Below are 19,210 nucleotides of genomic sequence, written 5' to 3' on the forward strand. Positions count from 1 at the left end.
AAGCCATAATCAAGGATCTTCTGTGATTGTCCATTATCTGCCTCTCAGCCAGAGAGGCACGTTCTTGAGGGAAAGTGATCAGAGAGCTGCGTTCTTGGCACTAATTACATGCTAGCCTGCATCTGTGTCCCTCCCGCAGCCGTCAGGAGCCATTGTGGATGGCCCCGGGACATCTCACCCACTTCTGTTCAGGTGACCCTGAGCAGGCTGAGCCCCCAGAATAGAGTCCATGCTGATCAGTAAGAATATGGCTTCCCAGGCAGACAAGGTCTTGTGGTTCAAATGTGACTGCATGTTTTACATTGAAAGCACCCTGGGGTGCTTAGGAAGGGGCTACTGCTGGGTCAGCAGATGATTCACCACAGGAGCCCAGAGAACATCTGGAGATGCAGCAAAAACAGCCAGATGGACACCTCTTGAGATCAGCAAGGACAGAGAGGAAGCAAGCACTAGAGGCATCAACCAGCCCTGCCAAACAAAAGGGCATCATCGTTTGCATAAGCCCTGCCACTGTCTGGCTTCTGCTGATTTCTAGCAATGTTCTCTCATTCCCCACATCAGGTGTCCTCAGCTCGAGCTGAAATGGGCTCCTCCGGCCCCACATGCTCCCACCTCTCTACCCAGTCCCTGCTGCCTGATAGTTCGCTTGCCCTCAACATGGCATGTCCAAACATTATTTGGACCTCATTTCTGGGTCCAATCTCCAATGCCAGGGCTGCTACAAAGACCTCCATGTTCACCCCAGTGAGATGTGGCCTCTCCCTTCACTTAAGTCCCCAGCAACATCTCTTCTGGTGCTTCTCAGTTTGGGCTGCAGGCGGGTTGTGTTCAGTGGACTGAGAACTCCTCAAGAGCAGGAGCTGCCTCCAGCTTCATGTTTCCTTTAAGAAATGTAAAAAACATCACACAAAAGTTTGGTCAGATGTGGTGGCTCATGCCTGTCATCTCAGCTCTTTGGGAGGCTGAGCAAGAGGATCTCTTAGGGTCAGCAGTTGGAGGTTACAGTGATGTTGATGCCACTGCAATCCATCCTGGGTAATGCAGTGAGACTCTGTCTCAAACAAACAAACAAATAACACACACACACACACACACACACGAACAGAGAATAATGAAACCATCACATGTGTCCCTTCAACCAGAACAAATTATTGTTAAATTTGTATCACACTTGCTGTACTTAAAAAACTAAAACCAGAAAACCTGATAGATAAAGTTGATGTCACCTTAGCCTAGGTATTAAAAGAATATAAAGCTAATAAATGGCTCTAGAGCCAGATTGTCTAGGTTCAAATGCCCATTCTGCCACTCATTAGAAAGTTGACGATGGACAAATTACTCAACCCTTCTATGCCTCAGTTTCCACTGTAAAAACTGTGGTATGTTGTCACGAAGATTCAGTGAGTTAGTGCATATCAAACTCATAGAACAGCACCTGCCTGTAAGTATTCAATAAATGCGATCTATTATTTAATCTTCCATCCCTAACCCTATTTCTCAATGCACCCCTCCCAACCCCAAACAGAGGCAACCATATCATGAATTGAGTATATATGTGCTTTCATTTCAAGCTTTACACTTTTACTTCCAAATGTATATAACCACAAAAAACTATAGGATTTTTTGCATACGTTCCTTAATTTATCTAAATAATGTATCGGTTAGTATCCTTTGAGTTGCAAATTCTGAAAGCCCACCTCTACCTGGCTTAAACTTTGAGGAGGATTAACTAGCTTCCATACCTGAAAAGGTTAGCGGCAAGGAAAATTTCAGGGTTGACCTGATTTATCAGCTCAAAAATGTCATTAAGGACAGACTTTCTTTTGACACCTGGCTCATCTTTCCACAGTGTCAGCTTTATCCTAGAGCTAGCTCCTCCTCATGGTTATAAAAGGCTACCAATGGCTCTAGGACTGCAGGCTTTGCTGGGAGAGAGGGGGTCATTCAGGAAGTGCTCTGAGAAAAGTGAGGAAGCTGCTTCTCTAGAAGCCTCAAGAAAGTTTTCACTTCTCATGGCCTAAAATGGTTTATGCACCTCTGAACCAGGTATTATGACCATGGGTTGAGATTCTATTGATAAGCCTTGGCCTCAGACATGTGCCGCCTGTAAGGGGAGGGTAGAGACAGCCTCTCTAAAGGCGCACAGGCTGCACAGGTTGCTGTGGACATCTGCACAAAATTATAGCAAGAGAATGGGGGATGGATGGTGAAGAGGCAAAAAGATGCTCTACAAACAGTATCATAAAACTTACATTGTTCTTCCTCCTGCTTTTCTCATTTAATGTTTTGGCTTGCTTTTGAGATCTTTCTGTTTGGTATAAACATCTAGTTTATTCCTCTTAAAAATGAGTAATATTCTATCATATGAATAAAGCCACATTTCTTTGGCCATTTCTCTACTGATAGATTTTTTTATTGTTTCTGTGTTGATTTTTTTTTTTCCAGTATTGCAAACAGGGGTGCAAGGAACAATGGTGTTCATGTCTTCTTAGAGACTGTCTCGGTCATCTTTGTGTTTGATTCTAGTTCCTGCAGTGGCCAAGCCCATGGGTGGGCTCAGCAGGTACCCGTTGCATGAATGAGTGAATGAGTCAGTGAGTAAATGAATAAATTCTCTTTTTTTCCCAGCTATGAGCTATTGAAATGGTCATTGCAGGATGCTGGTTATGGAACCTATAATGCTAGCATTCAAATGGTGCTTTTACTTTCCTAGAGGAGCAAATGAAGACTCAGAGAGGGAAAGTTGGAAGTCACGTCATGAGTCTACAGCACAACCGGAATTTGAACCCAAGTTCACTGACTCCAGACAGCTCTTCTTTCCACTCCATTGTGTCCTTTACTGCTCTGGGCCACTCATGTCACTCATCTAACCAAATTCTTTTGCTCCTATAATTTGTTCCACAAATTCATCTGTGAGTTATCTGCAGCCTTGCGTGTGCTTCTCTCCCTGACCAGTGGATGGGCTCCCCATGGGCAGGGCTTAGGTCTGATGCTTCTCTGTTAGCCAAGACCAAGGCAGACTCCAAATGCATCCCAGGCTCTGTTCATATAGGCCCCTCCTGAAGGACGATGGCCCAGGGTCCAAGAACCTCTGGCAGGAAGAGCCATCAAAGATTTTCTAACCCAATTTCCCAGCAGAAACCACTGTCACACATCTTCTGGCTCTTTCTTGGATAAGTGATAAGCCAGTCTCAACCTCCTTTGGTGGCCACTGTGTTTTGGACAGTTCTACCTGAAAGCCTCACCTGCTTCAAACACCTACCCAATGCTATCCCTCTGCCTTCTGGAACCACTAAGAATAAAGCCAGTTTTTCCAATACTGGAGGGAGCCCAAGTGTGCTTTCCCTCAGGGGAAAAAAAAATTTCCAATTCCCAAATCCAACCTGTGCAAAACGGTTTTATGTGCATGCGCATGCGTGCGCACACCCACACACACGGCCTCAGTTGCCCTCTCCTACCCACTTTGGTTTGACTGTGCTCGTAGGACCTCCTTCCCGCTACCTGAGCAGCTGGCACTCACTCTTTGGGTATCAGCCTAAGCATCACTTCCTTTGGGGAGTCTTCCTTGAATTCCAAAGTCTGAAGTTTGGGTTAGGTGCTTTGCCTTTTTTTTTTTTTTTAATGGAGTCTTGCTCTCTTGCCCAGGCTGGAGTGCGGTGGCATGATCTCGGCTCACTGCAACCTCTGTCTCTCAGGTTCAAGTGATTCTTGTGCCTCAGTCTCCTGAGTAGCTGGGATTACAGGCACGTGACACCACGCCCAGCTAATTTTTGTATTTTTAGTAGAGACAGAATTTCCTCATGTTGGTCAGGCTGGTCTGGAACTCCTGACCTCAAGTCATCCACCTGCCTTGGCCTCCCAAAGTTCTGGGATTACAGGCATGAGCCACCGTACCCAGTCTGAGTTAGGTGTTCTTGTAGGTGCCCTTGTTCTGCCCTGCAGTTCCCTAACCCAGCAGTCATCATCCCAGAGTGCATGGTCAGTATTCTCATGTGTACCCAACAAGGCTGGGAGCTCCTTGAGGGGAAGGATAATGTCCGTTATGTCCACTGCTTTATTTCCAAAGCCCAGCATACTGTCTGGCCTCTTACAGGCACTGCATGCATAGCTGTGAAACACATTAAGGAGTAAAAGAATTTCACAATAGAAGAGAAAGTGAAAGAATGAAAACTAAAAAAAAAAAAAGAAAAAGTTTTCAGTGCAGGTAGGAAAAAAGAATCAAAAAGGAAAAGGAAAAACTATGGTTTGACTGTGAAAAATCAAGAGGTTCATTCCTTCCCTTTCCCCAACCTCAGTATGTCTCTCCTCAGACCCTGAAATGCCCATGGCTCCAGGCATTTCACAGTCTCTCATCCTGTCAGCTGCTCGTGAACTAGCAGGCAAATCACACCCTGAGACCTTCATTGAGCAGCTGGTCTCTTCACTTGCTGTTGGGAAAGCCAAGGCAAGAGCAAGACAAAGAGCTGGGGTGGGAGGGACGTCATGGTATAACAGGTCCTCAGGAGGCCACAGGATAAAATGGAACGTTGACCCGGAACACTGAGTTTACTTGAAGATGTATCCAGGAAGTACGAGGAACAATATAAGACCTCTTTTAATATTAAAATAAAGTTGGATACATTATAAAGTAGTATGCACAATCTGGGTTCCTTTTAAAGATAAAGCACAAGACCTCAAGGAAATTTTATTGTTGTATAAGAAAGAAGTATCATTCATTCATTCATTCCCTCTTTCAGTGGAATTCTTCTGTGCCAGGCACTGTTCCAGGCTCTAAAACTACAGTGAACAAAAAAATTCCTTCATGGAGCTTACATTTTAGTGATGGGAGATACACAACAAACAAAATAAGTAAGATATATGATAAGTTAGGCAGTGATAAGTGATGTGGAGAAAAATAAACCAGAGAAACAAGGGGAGTAGGAATTTTGGCAGAAATGTGTGAATGAGTGTGCATGGAGAGAGGGCTGTGATTTTAAATACAGTGGTCAGCATGGGCCTCCTGAGAAGGTGGCACATGGAAAAGACCCAGTAGAGACGTGAAGAAAACACAGAAGGCATGGGAGTAAGCTACAAGGGAAGGGGAAGTTTGGGATAAGAGTGGAGATGGAGAAGAGGTCAGCTTACAACTGCTAAGTATGAGAGGCCTAGGGGAAATCCAGGTGAGATCCAGAGAAAGTTTTTAAAAAATGGAGCTCAGGAAACAACTCTAGATTGAGTTTGAGATGGAATCGTATAGTTGTCAGCAGAGAGAAGATAAACCACAACAGACAAGAGTGGGAGAGCCTTCTAAAAGAATCAGGGGCATGGGTTGAAGAGCAGCATCCCATGGACCAGGTTTGGCCCATGTGTATGTTTTGTTTGGTCTAAGAACTGGCTGGAATACGATTGTTAAGAGCTTAGGTTCTGAAGTCAGACTACCTGGATTCCAGATCCTGCTCAATATTTACTAAATATGTGAATTAAGCAGGTTACTTATTTTATTCCTCAGTGCCTTTGTCTGTAAAAATAGTACATATCACATAGAGTAGTTGTAAAGAATAAATTAGTAAATTACATAAAGTAGTTAGAAAAGTCTCTAGCTGCTATGATTTTAATGACTTTATTCCCTCCAAAAATTCATGTTGAATCTTAATCTCCAGCGCAACAGCATTAAGAGATGGGGACTTTTTGGCTTTATAAAAGGGCTTAACAAAGGGAGTTCCTCCCTCTTGCCCTTCCATCTTCTGCCTAGTAAGGATACAACATTACATTCCTCCTCTATGGAGAATGTAACACCAAGGTGCCATTTTGGAAGCAGCCCTCACTAGCACCTTGATCTTGGACTTCTCAGCCTCCAGAACTATGAGAAACAAATTTGTTTTTGTAAATTACCAACTATCAGGTACTCTGTTACAGCAGCACAAAACACTAACTCTACAAATGTTAGTTGCTGCTATTATGGTTATGATTTTGATTGTGATTATTAGATGTTTACCTTGGAACAAATGCTTTCCAGGTTACCCACCCCGTAGGACAATTTTGTTTATTTAAGTGACTTGCCTGATCCTGGTCAGCATCTGAGTTTGTGACCACTGGTGAGAAAAAAGAACAAGGACAGAAATTGGGAGCTGATTATAATTTAGAAGGCCAAAGACAGAAGCCTAATTTTGACATTTGGACCTTTAATCCATTTAGAAATGTATTGATAGATGGTGTAAGTCTGGGATTCAACTTACTTTTTTTTCAAATATCAAGCCAGTGACAGTGATAGCACATAATGAATCATCCACGTTTCCTCACTGCTTTTAAAGGCCACTTTTATAATATCTTCATTTTTTATATAGTTGAGCCCATAGCTGGATTTTCTATTCAGTTTCATTGATCTGTTTACAGGCTCCTGCAACAGTAGTATAACTCCATGAGATTGTTATTTTATAACCGTCATTGTATTTATGGTGTTAGAATAGTGCCTGGCACGTAGTAGGTACTCAGATATTCATTGAAATGGTGAATAAATAAATGAATATATTATTGCACTTTTGAAATTTTAAAAAATATTTGGCCAGGAAAGTCTCCCTTTTCTTACTCAACTTTTATAAAACACTCAGGGCTAGACTCATGACTTTATTCCTCCAAGGGACATGCCATAAAGGGTCTTGTGGCCAAGCCAATGAGATCAGATTTCACTCTGTAAGCCATGGGCAATGCTGAAGGGTTGTAGGTGGGAGAGAAATTGTCAGATAGATGATTTCAGGAGGTCCCTCTGTGAGCCCTAGGGTGGGCGATTATAGGGGGACAAGACTAGGGATGCTGCAGCTCTAGGCTAGGAAGTAGTTGCTAGGAGGAAAAAATGAACTTGAGAGCTACCTAGCAGGTAGAATCAACAGGCTATGGAACCTAATCTAATTTGGGTGGTGGATATAAGATAAAAGGAGATGAGATTGACCTCCAGTTACCTGAGTAGCTGAAGGAAGAATGGTGCCCCTTACTTGATAGAGTCTAGAAAAGGAGATTTGGGTTTGTGGGGGAAATGTAGTTTCTTGTGGCCTTGGTAAATCTGAGGCACCCATGGGTCTTGTTTAGAATGCAGTTAGTTCTGGAGTAAGATGAGAAGTACAGAGAAAAAGGCTTTCAGGCCATTAGAGGTTAAAAATCACAGGTGTGGATGAGGTGGCCAGGACAATGTGTTGTTCAAAGATAAACTGTATAGAGGCCATTTTCAAAAAATGTTTATTAAATGCTCACTATGAACAGGACATTGAGCTAAGTTCTTTATATTCATTGTACCATTTAATTCTTATAGCAATTATTGTTACCCTTATTTTCGTGATCAAGAAACCGAACCTTTAAAAGTTTAAATAACTTTTCCAAAGTCTCGCCATTGATAAGAACTGGGTCTGGGCTGGGAATGGTGGCTCACACCTGTAATCCCAGCACTTTGGGAGGTTGAGGTTGGTGGATCACTTAAGTCCAAGAGTTCGAAATCAGCCTGGGTAACATGGCAAAACCTGATCTCTGCAAAAAATACAAAAATTAGCCATGCATGTTGGCACATGCCTGTAGTCCCAGCTACTTGGGAGGCTGGGGCAGGAGAATCATTTGAGCCCAGGATGCAGAGGTTGCAGTGAGCCAAGACCATACCATTGCACTCCAGCCTGGGTGACAGAACAAGAGCCTGTCTCAAAAAAAAAAAAAAAAAGGAAAAGAAAAAGAAAGAAAAGTGGGTCTGTTTCAACACAATGTTCACACTCTTAACCCCTAGACTCCATTCTGCCAAAGACCGTCCGTATCCTCAAAGACCTACTCTGAACCCTGTTCCTGGCCTCCAGGTTCTATTTGTCTTGGCCCCCAGCAATGGATTAATTTCATACATTCATAGGTGAACTCCCAGCCCAGGGGAAGTGACTGTGCATACACACATACTTTTTAAAAACAACTAGAGACTCACAGTCTCAAAATGCCCCAAAAGTTCCTATATCATCCAAATTAACTTCAGGAAGTTCTTATCAGCTCTCTGCCTCCTCAGCCTGAAGCAAGTCAAGCCTCCGAGGGCGTGCAGGCCACAACAGCTGGATGCTGGTGGGAAGGGAACAGATACTCCACTGGGTAACCCGTCTCTCCCAGTGACTTGCAGCTGCCTGCCTCAGAAATTTTACAAAATCACCCAAGAGCATGCAACCTACTCTCTTCTGCATGATAGTTAATAGATGCAAATCCATGATTAATATTTTCCTCCACTGATTCTGATTTCATTCTGTTAGTGATTATACTGATGGCAACAGTTGAGGGGATTAAAAATCCTGTTTAATTCGTGTTAGTTTTTTTTTTTTTTAACTTTGCTGATAAATGTTAAATGTCAAGTGCTTTGGTGTCTTCCACAAGATGCAGAGGCCAAATGAGGAGGCCAACAGAAGTAGCAGGAGCTCAGAAACAGCTCAGAGAAAGTTGTAACTTAACCGGATGACCCATATTCCACACAGCTAATGAAAACGGAGCACATAGCTTGCCCAGTGGCTCCCGAAGTCCTAATATCAACTGCATCTTTTCCACTTAATGATCTTCAATAATGAAGGCACTGGGGAAACCTTGCAATTTAAAGAAACCCCTTAGGGAGCCCTGTTGTAAGGCAAATACTTGGTCCTTGGTTGATCTCTTTGTGAGTCTAGTGTGCATTTTTAAGCCTGAAAAAAGCAATGCAGATATATAGCATTCACAGTTTTCTCACTTCTATACCCCTTCCTTCCCACCCCAAGTCCTATTTTCTGTCCCTCAACACACAATGAAAGCTCCTTGAGAAGCCAGGTCAGCCGAATCCCGTATACACTTCCAAATTCCCCACTCTGGGGGTGGTGCTACTGAGGGTGGAAATGGCAAATGGGAACCTGAGAAATTAGGATTTTTGTTTGTGTTTTTTAGTTTGACCACGAATCCAGGGCACTGCTCCTATCAATCTCCCAGAGAAAAGATGAGTTAGCAGGAACGCATGCTCAGAAATTCAGCCTTGGTGGGAGTGGGAGGGGGGAGAGTGGATCTGAATGAGTGAAATCCCAATTCACTTTCCCTGTCTCCTGCCTGGTCCCCTCCTCCTGCCTCTGGCCCAGCCCTGCTAGTTTGCCAACCCTTTCTCTGTATCCACGGCTGGGGGAACACAGGCAGCCAGTCACTAATGACACAGCCAGTTGAGGGGTGAAGTGATTCCACCAGTTGTCATTAACAAAGCTCTGAGACTAAAATTCAGGTCATCAGGTCTTCACTCTCCCCAAGGTTGAGGATCTCCCCCTTCCCCGCACACCAGGAGCCCTTTGTCTGTAGCTCTCTCTCCCCCACCCCAGTATTAGCATGGATTTCTTTTCTTCGTATTTAGTATCACAATTAATTGTATACAACGTCTGGTCTGTACAGAGTCCCTAGAGCAAAAGAGGGTGCTTGTTCCTCTTGTCCCTCATTTCTTTTTCTTTTTCTTTTTCTTTTCTTTTCTTTTCTTTTTTTTTTTTTTTTTTTTTTGAGTAGAGGTCTTGCTCTGTCACCAGGCTGGAGTGCAGTGATGTGATCTCTGCTCACTGAAACTTCTGCCTCCTGGGTTCAGGCAATTCTCCTGCCTCAGCCTCCCGAGTATCTGGGATTACAGGCACCCGCCACCACACCCAGCTAATTTTTGTATTTTTAGTAGAGACGGGGCTTCACCATGTTGGACAGGATGGTCTCGATCTACTGACCTCCCAAAGTGCTGGGATTACAGGCGTGAGCCACTGGGCCCTGCCTTTTGTCCCTAATTTCTGTGCAACCCCATCATCACCTTTTGCCATTTGGACTGTTTGCAGTGTACAACACAATCACCTGAATAGATTAAACAAACAAACAAATATGATCGGACTTCATCCCAAGCAAGAATCTCCCCTGGTCAGACTAGGCACCATTCTTGCAGACACCTCCCAAGGTGATTCTGATGTAACCTCTAGATTAAGAACTTCTGCCATAGGAGTTTGTTGTGCTCAGAAAGTGGGAGAGAAAAGGGAGACACAGAGATAAAAAAGAAGATGCATAAAATTAACCAGACTGGAGTTACTCCATCTCCGCTTGCTCCTGACTTTAACTGATGTAGCTGTCCTTGATCAGGTACAAGATCTGCTTCCTCTCTTGCCCCTTGACCACTCGTCCTCTACAAAGCTCAGAGAATGCCTTTTAAAAGACACAAATTGGAATATGTCATTGCCCTGCTTAAACTCACGCAGTGGTTTCCATTGTATTTAGAATAAAATATTCCTGACCACAGCATGCAGTGCTCCTCTTAGCTCAAGCCTGCCTGTGTCTTCAACTTCTTTGCACACCTCTGTCTCCCTTTTCCTACTATGCTCCAGCCACACCAGCCTTGTGGTTGTGGAATCTGCTGTTCCTTATGATCCTAGAGCATTTGTCTTAGAAGGTTCTGCCCCAGTTATTCCCAGCATTGGTTCCTTCTTTTTTTTTTTTTTTTTCTTAAATTTGAGACAAGGTCTCTCTCTATTCCCTAGGCTGGAGTGCAGTGGTGCAATCTCGGCTCACTGCAACCTCCACTTCCTGGGTTCAGGCAATTTTCATGCCTCAGCCTCCCAAGTAACTGGGATTACAGGTGTGTGCCACCACACCTGGCTAATTTTTGTATTTTTAGTAGAGACGGGGTTTCACCATGTTGTCCAGGCTGCTCTCCAACTCCTGACCTCAGGTGATCCACCCACCTCGGCCTTCCAAAGTGCTGGGATTACAGATGTGAGCCACCACACCCAGCCGGTTCCTTCTTGTATTTCCCATATCAGGCCAAATGTCACCTTCTCAAATAGACTCTCCTTGACCTACTAAGCTAAAGTAGCAAGCTCCTCATTCACACTGTCACATGACCCTGCTTTACCGCCTCCGCAGTAGTTCTCACTATCTGAAATTATCTTATTCATTTACCTGTTACTTGTCTATTACTATCTCCCATCTGCTAAAAGGCAAGCTCTGGAGATCAGAGATCTTACTTGTCATGCCATTGTTCTATTGTATTTGGTGATTTGCAATGCCTGGCACATGGTAGGGGCTCAATAAAATGTTTGGTAAATGAATGATTTATGTCATTCTTATTGGTGAATGTGCTTTACTTTCTAATAATTCATTCAATAATAGTTCTAGGAACTGGTAGCAAAAAGTAGACATTTTTCATATTTAAATTGCAAAAGAGAACAAATGTAATTTTACTAATTTCAAGGATATGCTTTGTTAACCAAAATTTCTAAGTAGAAGTTCTAACTATGTTACTTTAATTAGCAGACAAACCTATCTATAATTAGTACATCAATTATATGCAAATGAAACTGCCAATATCCTTGAATGTGTTTTGTCCCCTTAAGTAGTTGCAACATTCTCCACCTTCATCATGTAATTTTGTTTACAAGACTATTTTGTTTACTAGTCTCTTAATTCATAAACAGTGTAAAAAATAAATATCAGTCTTACACCAGCTGAATTATCACACATCTCAAATCACTGGAAACCCAGTTATTAAGTGGTGGAATCATCTCTGAATATATGACAAGTGTAGATAGATTAGTCACACGCCTGAACTACACTTGGGAAACATAAAGCTTTTGGGGGCCATTACTTTATTCTTGAAAATGTCCAGTACCTTCTTTATTTATTTTTATTCATTTATTTATTTATTTTTGAGACGGAGTCTCACTCTGTTGCCCAGGCTGGAGTGCAATGGTATAATCTTGGCTCACTGCAACCTCTGCCTCCCAGATTCAAGCGATTCTCCTGCCTCAGCTTCCCAAGTAGCTGGGATTATAGGCGCGCACCACCACGCCCAGCTAATTTTAGTATTTTTAGTAGAGATGGATTTTTGCCATGTTAGCCAGGCCGGTCTTGAACTTATGACCTCAGGTGATCCACCCATCTCAGCCTCCCAAAGTGCTGGGATTACAGGCATGAGCCACCATGCCTGGCCCTAATTTTTGTATTTTTATTAGAGACAGAGTTTTACCATGTTGGCCAGACTGGTCTCGATCTCCTGACCTCAAGTAATCCACCTCCCTGGCCTCCAAAATGTGCTGGGATTACAGTTGTAAGCCACCGTGCCTGGCCCCAGCACCTTCTTTAGACATTGGTGATATCACTGAGAATGACTTCTTAAGCCACAGTCACTATAAAGGGTCAGTCACCAAAGAGGAGATAACCTTTTGTCATTGCAGTCGAAGATCAACTCTCACCAACTGGTACAAGGCTCCCAGCCCTTGAGAGCCAGGGATTTACTAAAGATAATCCTCAGAGCTTGCAGACTTTCAGACATACTGGAGTGAGCAGTGGACTTTAGAAGAATATGATTTCCCAAAGAGGATCTAAATCAAGGGGGTCATCAAAACATAAATATATCAAAGAGATATTTGTACACCCTCAGCAGCATTATTCACAACAGTCAAGAGGTGGAAGCAACTGAGGTGTCCATCCATGGATGAATGGATAAAAAAAAGTACCGTCTATGCATACAATGGAACATTATGCAGCCTTAAAAAGGGAAGAAATTCTGACACATGCTACATCATGGATGAACCCTGATGACATTATGTGAAGTGAAATAAGGCAGTCACATAAAGGCAAATGCTGTATAATTCCATTTATATGAGGTAGCTAAAGTAGTCAAATTCATGGCAACAGAAAGTAAAATGGTGGTTGCCAAGAGCTGTGTAAAAAGGGAAATGAGTTGTTTAAGAGTTTTAGTCAGGCCGGGCGCGGTGGCTCACGCCTGTAATCCCAGCACTTTGGGAGGCCGAGGCGGGCGGATCACAAGGTCAGGAGATCGAGACCACGGTGAAACCCCGTCTCTACTAAAAATACAAAAAATTAGCCGGGCGCGGTTGTGGGCGCCTGTAGTCCCAGCTACTCGGGAGGCTGAGGCAGGAGAATGGCGTGAACCCGGGAGGCGGAGCTTGCAGTGAGCCGAGATCGCGCCACTGCACTCCAGCCTGGGCGACAGAGCGAGACTCCGTCTCAAAAAAAAAAAAAAAAAAAAAAAAAAGAGTTTTAGTCTTATAAGACGAAAAATTTCTGGAGATCCACTGCCCAACAAGGTGAATATACTGAACACTACTAAACTTTGCACTTAGAAATGCACTTATGTATACACACATAAATTTTATGTTATTAGAAATTTAAAATATTGAAAATAACTACGTTAGGAATAATTTTAAATATAAAGAAAGCCAACTGTAACCAAAATTAGTAGGATTAGTACTACTGTGTCCTGTCATAAAACTATTCAGACTTTCCAACCCTCAAAAGAAATATTCACATATTTGATTCCTACCAATATTCTAGTTATGACAACTTTTCCCAGCTTACTGGTTTGGATACATAATTAATAGTGATTGTTCCCATCAGGGGTTCCAAAATGCTACTGGTTAAGCTTAGAAATATGCTGGTATTTAGTCTTTTGTCTCCAAGAAAATTCTTAATTTTAAAAAGCTCAACATTTTTAAATAAAAAGATAAAATGGAATAACATTAAAACTTATGAAAAGAAAAACTTACATGTCCATCATCTCTCTTCTTAACAATGATTTCCCATTTATATATTTACCATTCCAGTTCATTATTGTAGTCATTATACACATACAATTTTGCCTGTGTTTCTTTTTTCATTTGCTATTATACTACAGGTATTTTTCTACATTTTATGTTTTTGTCAAAATTATTATTTTTAATGGCTATATAATATTCCATTGAGTTGATGACCACGATGAGCTTAGCCATTGGCTTATTTTTGAAGAGCCATTTCTGTTCTTCTAATACAGATAAAATAGTTTTGGATATTTAAACCACTCCTGATATACTTAGTGTTTTTAATGATTACTATTAGAGACACTCATAGAGCTGAAGGGACTATGGGATCAATTACCCTTGTTCCTTAGTTGAGGAAGACTCTGAACCTATACACTGAACAGCACTCATCAGCCTAGTCAGATTTTCCTTGTGGCAAGTTTATGACCCCACGCAATGCTAAGTAGGCTATCGAAACATGGATAGTTTTGCCTAAACCTTTTTGTGACATTCATTCAAATGGCAGCAATGACATGTTTCTGTTTAAATCTCACATATAACAACATTTGAGTGCTTCAGTGAATAAATTCCTCAACTTTCCTGAGTCCTAGGTAATTTTTGGAACCAGAGGATGGATTTGAAGACCAATGCTTACTTGGCTATTTATTTGGTTTAACATTAAAATTAGATTTCATTCATCCGTTTTGAGGTTTTAGCTGTTGCTCTTCCTCTCTGCCTGGTATGCTTCCCTGCAGCCCCTTCACCAAACCTGCTCCTACTCATCTTTTCCATCTCAGCTCAAATGTCACTCCTTTAGAAAAGCTGTCCCTGACACTTCCTCTCCAGCTAAGTCAGTTCCCTCATGATATGTTCTGATAGTTTCCTGAACTTTCCCTTTATTGCATGTATCAGTCCTTAATTATATATACTCATACAAGTATCTGACGTTTGTCTCTCCCTCTAGGTGTAACCTCCATGAGCCAGAGGCTGGGTCTGTTTTGCTCACTGTATCCCAGTCAGTATCTAGCAGATAGTATGTAATAATACCTGTTGACTGAATTAAATGTTATTAGGGACAGTCAGGAGCCGATAGGTTAAGAAAGGGGGAGAGGCCGAGCGCAGTGGCTCATACCTATAATCATAGCACTTCGGGAGGCTGAGGCGGGTGGATCACCTGAGGTCAGGAATTAGAGCCCAGCCTAGCAAACGTGGTACACACACACATACACAAAAACGGGGCATGGTGGTGCGTGCCTGTAGTCCCAGCTACTTGGGAGGCTGAGGCAGGAGAATTGCTTGAACCTGGGAGGTAGAGGTTGCAGTGAGCCAAGATCGCACCACTGCACTCCAGCCTGGGTGACAGAGTGAGACTCTGTCTCAAAAAAAAAAAAAAAAGGAAAAATGATAGAAAAAAGAAAGGATGAGAAAAGAGCAACCAAAAGACAGAGATTGGCTATCTTAGCATAGTTCGCTTCTCCACATTCAGGAAAAACATTGTGACAGCTTTAACAATCCATAAATCAAAGATTCCACCATAACTTTTCTTTCTAAAAGTTGTCTCAAACTGTCTCCAGTTTCTCTTCCCTTCCCTTCTTTCATAATATGTAGGTGCATAAAGCACCTGTTCACTTCTGCTTTACATGTATTTGTTATGTCTTATCTTTTCTTATAAGATTGTACTTTTAGAAAACAAGGCTTACTTCTTCCTTACATCCTATTTGCATGGCCAGCACTTAGGAGATCATACATAGTCAGTAAATGTTAGTTCTTCTTTCCTAAAATTCATGTGGAATGTCAAGAGACCCCAAATAACGAAAACAATCTTGGAAAAGAAGAACAAACTTGGAGATCTCACACTTCCTGACTTCAAAACTTACTGCAAAGCTACAGTTCAAAATAATGTGGTACTGGCATAAAGTTAGACATATTAGCCCAGGGAATAGACAGCCCAGAAATAAACCCTCACATATAGTGTCAAATGATTTTCAGCAAGGGCATCAAGACCATTCAATGGGAAAAGAACAGTTTTTTCAACAAATGATTATGAGTATCTTGCATTGGATATCTGCATACAAGAAAATGAAGTTGGACCCTTTACATCATATACAAAAATTAACTCAGAATGGACCCAAAACCTAAATGTAAAAGCTAAAACTATGAAACTCTTAGAAAGAAACACAAGGGAAAAGCATTATGACATGAGCTATGGCAATTATTTCTTCACTATGATGCCAAAGCACAGGCAACAAAAGAAACATAAATAAATTGAACTTCATCAAAATGTAAAACTCCTGTGCATCAAAGGGCACAACCAATAGAGTAAAAAGATAGCACATAGAATGGGAAAAAATATTTGCACATTATATTTCTAAGGAGTTAATATCCAGAATATATAAACCACAACAAAAAACCCAACCTGATTAAAAAATGGGCAAAGGACTTGACTAAACATTTCTCTGAAGAAGATACACAAATGGCCAATAAGCACATGAAAGGATGCTCAACATCACTAGTCATTAGAGAGAGGCAAATCAAAACCACACTAAGATACCACCTCACACACATTAGAATAGTGACTGTCAAAAAATTCCAGAAAATAACAAGTGTTGGTGAGAATGTAGAGAGAATTTGCACTGTTGGTGGAAATGTAAAATGATGAAGCTCCTACAGAAGACAATATACTGGTTCGTCAGAAAATGTAACAGGAATTATCATGTGATCAGTAATTCCACTTCTGGGTACATACACAAAAGAATAGAAAGCAGAGTCTTGCACATATATATCTGCACATACATATTCACAACAGCCTGATTCTCCGTAGCCAAAAAGTAGAAGCAACGCAACTGTCCATTGACAGATGAGTGGATAAGCAACACGTAGTATACATACATACAACGGAACATGAGTTAGTCTTAAAAAGGAAGGCCATTCTGCATGCTACAACATGGATGAACCTTGAGGGCATTTACCAAGTCAAATAAGGCAGTCACAGAAGGACAAATACTGTATAATTCCTCATATTCCACTTATATGAGGCACCTAGAGTAGTCAAATTTATAGACAGAAAATAGAATGGTAGTTGCCAGGAGCTGAGGATAGGGAGAAATGGGAAGGTGTTTAATGGATACAGTTTCAGTTTTGCAAAATGAAAGGAGTTCTATGGGTAGTGGTGATGTTTGCACAACAATGTGAACATAATACCCTGAACTGTATATTTAAAATGGTTAAGATGATAAATTTTGTTATGTGTATTTTATCCCAATCTAAAAAAAATTAGTTCCTTCTCTATTAACTTCTATGATGAAACCTCTCAGAGCCTGGAATGGCACCTTGTATCTAGCATGCATCAATAAATGTGTAAGCAAATAGATGACCAGATCCAGAGTTGCAAGATGCCTTTGGTGAAACCCTCTACCCAGCCTGAATCCTTCCAGGTTGTAGGACACTCACTACCTCTTAAAGCATGTCATTTCTTCTTCATTAGAAAATTCTTCTTCACGCCACCTTTAAGCTGAAATATGACTTCCCTGTAATATTTCCCCTTCCTCAGTGATCATAACTCTGCCTTCCCGGCCCAGAGAGAACAGGTCAAATTTTTACCTCATCTGACCACCTTCATGCAATAAAAGACAGAGCTCTGTGCACTGGGAGGGTTAAAGCCTCACCCCAAATGCATCTTCTCCTGCAGAGAGACAGTCCTTTTGCAGTTAAATCACACTAAAAATCCTCAAGAGGAATATCTGTTCCTGGTTTATGCCAAAGATGCACTAAATGGCAAGAACATGGAGGCAACACATGGACCCGAAGGAGTCTCCTTGTGGGAGGGGACTCCATCTCTGAAGAACAAGAACTATTTATCTTGGAGTAGAGAAATCTCTGAATGAGACACCACCTGTCTTGAAGACGATTCTATGGCAGAGGAAGCCTTATTCTGGGTCTAAGTCCATGGGATATAAGTTACAGCAAAGCAGATTTCAACTCAATTATTTAAAAAAGACTCTAAAACTGCAAGTACATAACAACTCACAGAACAGTAGTAACTGTAGGAATCATTACTATTAGGCCCCAGCTTGAACTTCATCGCCCTTTTGAATTCAGAAAATAAATACACACATGTACACATACACACACCCCATATGTCACACCAGACATTGTGGCACCGTCCATGCCTGACGTAAAACATTCTAGAAGTATTTCTGTTTTAATGCAGATACACATAGCACAGCTAGTTTCAAAATTAAACAACAATGAAAACTGTCACTACTGACAAGGAACTATGCGAAGACCTTCGGTCTCAGGCCCTTACTCACTCAGGAGTACCTTGAGACCTGTTTCTTCCTGCTCAGCTGCAGTCACGGTTCTAACCTGGCTCTTCTCACGGCTGGTATCCTCTGACCTTTTATGTCCTGGCAATGACTTCTATGCATTTTGGCAGTAACTGTCTGAATCTCTGATTCAACCCTGATCGCAGCCTCTCGGTCTTTCCCTCTCCTTTAATTCTTTCCTCGGATGGCCGCGGCTTCTGCCGCCTCTACCCTTCCGGGAGCAACCCGTGCTTTTGAAAAATGGCCATGCCGAAGGGGAACTAACACTCCCAGCCTGGAGCAGGTCTTGTCAATCTGATTTTTAAATGATGGAGGAGGAGATTTGAGGACAAAGCTCATGGTGGCATTACCGCTATCAGGGACGCCGCAAAGACCAAGTGAAAAGGGGGAAAGGCTCTTCTGAATGTGAGCACATTCACAGACTCTGAGGACAGAGAGGTATTTAAAGTGAACTGGAACAAACCTGCAACATCCGGTGCGTTCTGCCTTCAAAAATAGCTGCCAGTTAGAAAGGGTTATTTACATATTGATTTCATGCTAACTTTGTAATGGAATGTGCTGCCTGCCTGCCTGCCTGAGACCTAACAACTGTCATCATAATTTTTTCTAAAAATACAGTCAGAGAAAAACACTCATTGAACCCTCCACTGGAAAGTGACTGCAAAAGACCCCCGATCCCAAACCTGCTTGACAGACCACCGCCAAGGGCAGGGACACTCAACCACTGTAACCGAGAAACATCTCACAGCGGCAGCTGGCCCCTCCCTTCTTCCCACCAGCCAGTATTTTTTGTCTTTCTAGAAAACCTGTCTTGTTCAGAGGTAAGAGTGCTGGGGAGTGGGGGGATGCCTCCCTGGAGCAGAGCAGCCTTTGTAGAAACTCCAGCCGGCCTCTCTTCAGAAATAATGGATGAGAAAGGGGCCCGAGTGGCCTACCAGCCCCAGCGCTCCATTCTGGGAGCATTTCTGCCACGGTTTCTTCCGGCATCTCTCTACCACGGATCCCCACTTCTCGCGCCTCCTAATAGCCAGCTTCTAGAGATTCTCACTTGGGCTGTTTCCGAACCCCTCCCTAACTCACCCCACCCCCACCCCAGGTTTGTCTCTGTGGATCCTACAGAGCTGAGCCCAGGCAGTTCCGTCGTCGCTTCCGAGTGCAATATTAGCAATTTAAATGCATCTTTGCCAGGCCTGATGGAGCTGATTCGGTTGTGATCCTGGGCATATGGATGGCATATTTGCTGCGAGCTAGGTGAGACGCGTCCCAGAAGGACCGCTGCCAGCCCCCGCAGCCGCCTTCTCCTGCTCCCGGGCGGCTGGGGCTGGCCGCGGAGCCAAGAAACCGGCCGGATCCAGG

The sequence above is a fragment of the Papio anubis genome, chromosome 1, assembly GCF_008728515.1.
Source record: "Papio anubis isolate 15944 chromosome 1, Panubis1.0, whole genome shotgun sequence".
In the NCBI taxonomy this organism is placed as follows: Eukaryota; Metazoa; Chordata; class Mammalia; order Primates; family Cercopithecidae; genus Papio; species Papio anubis.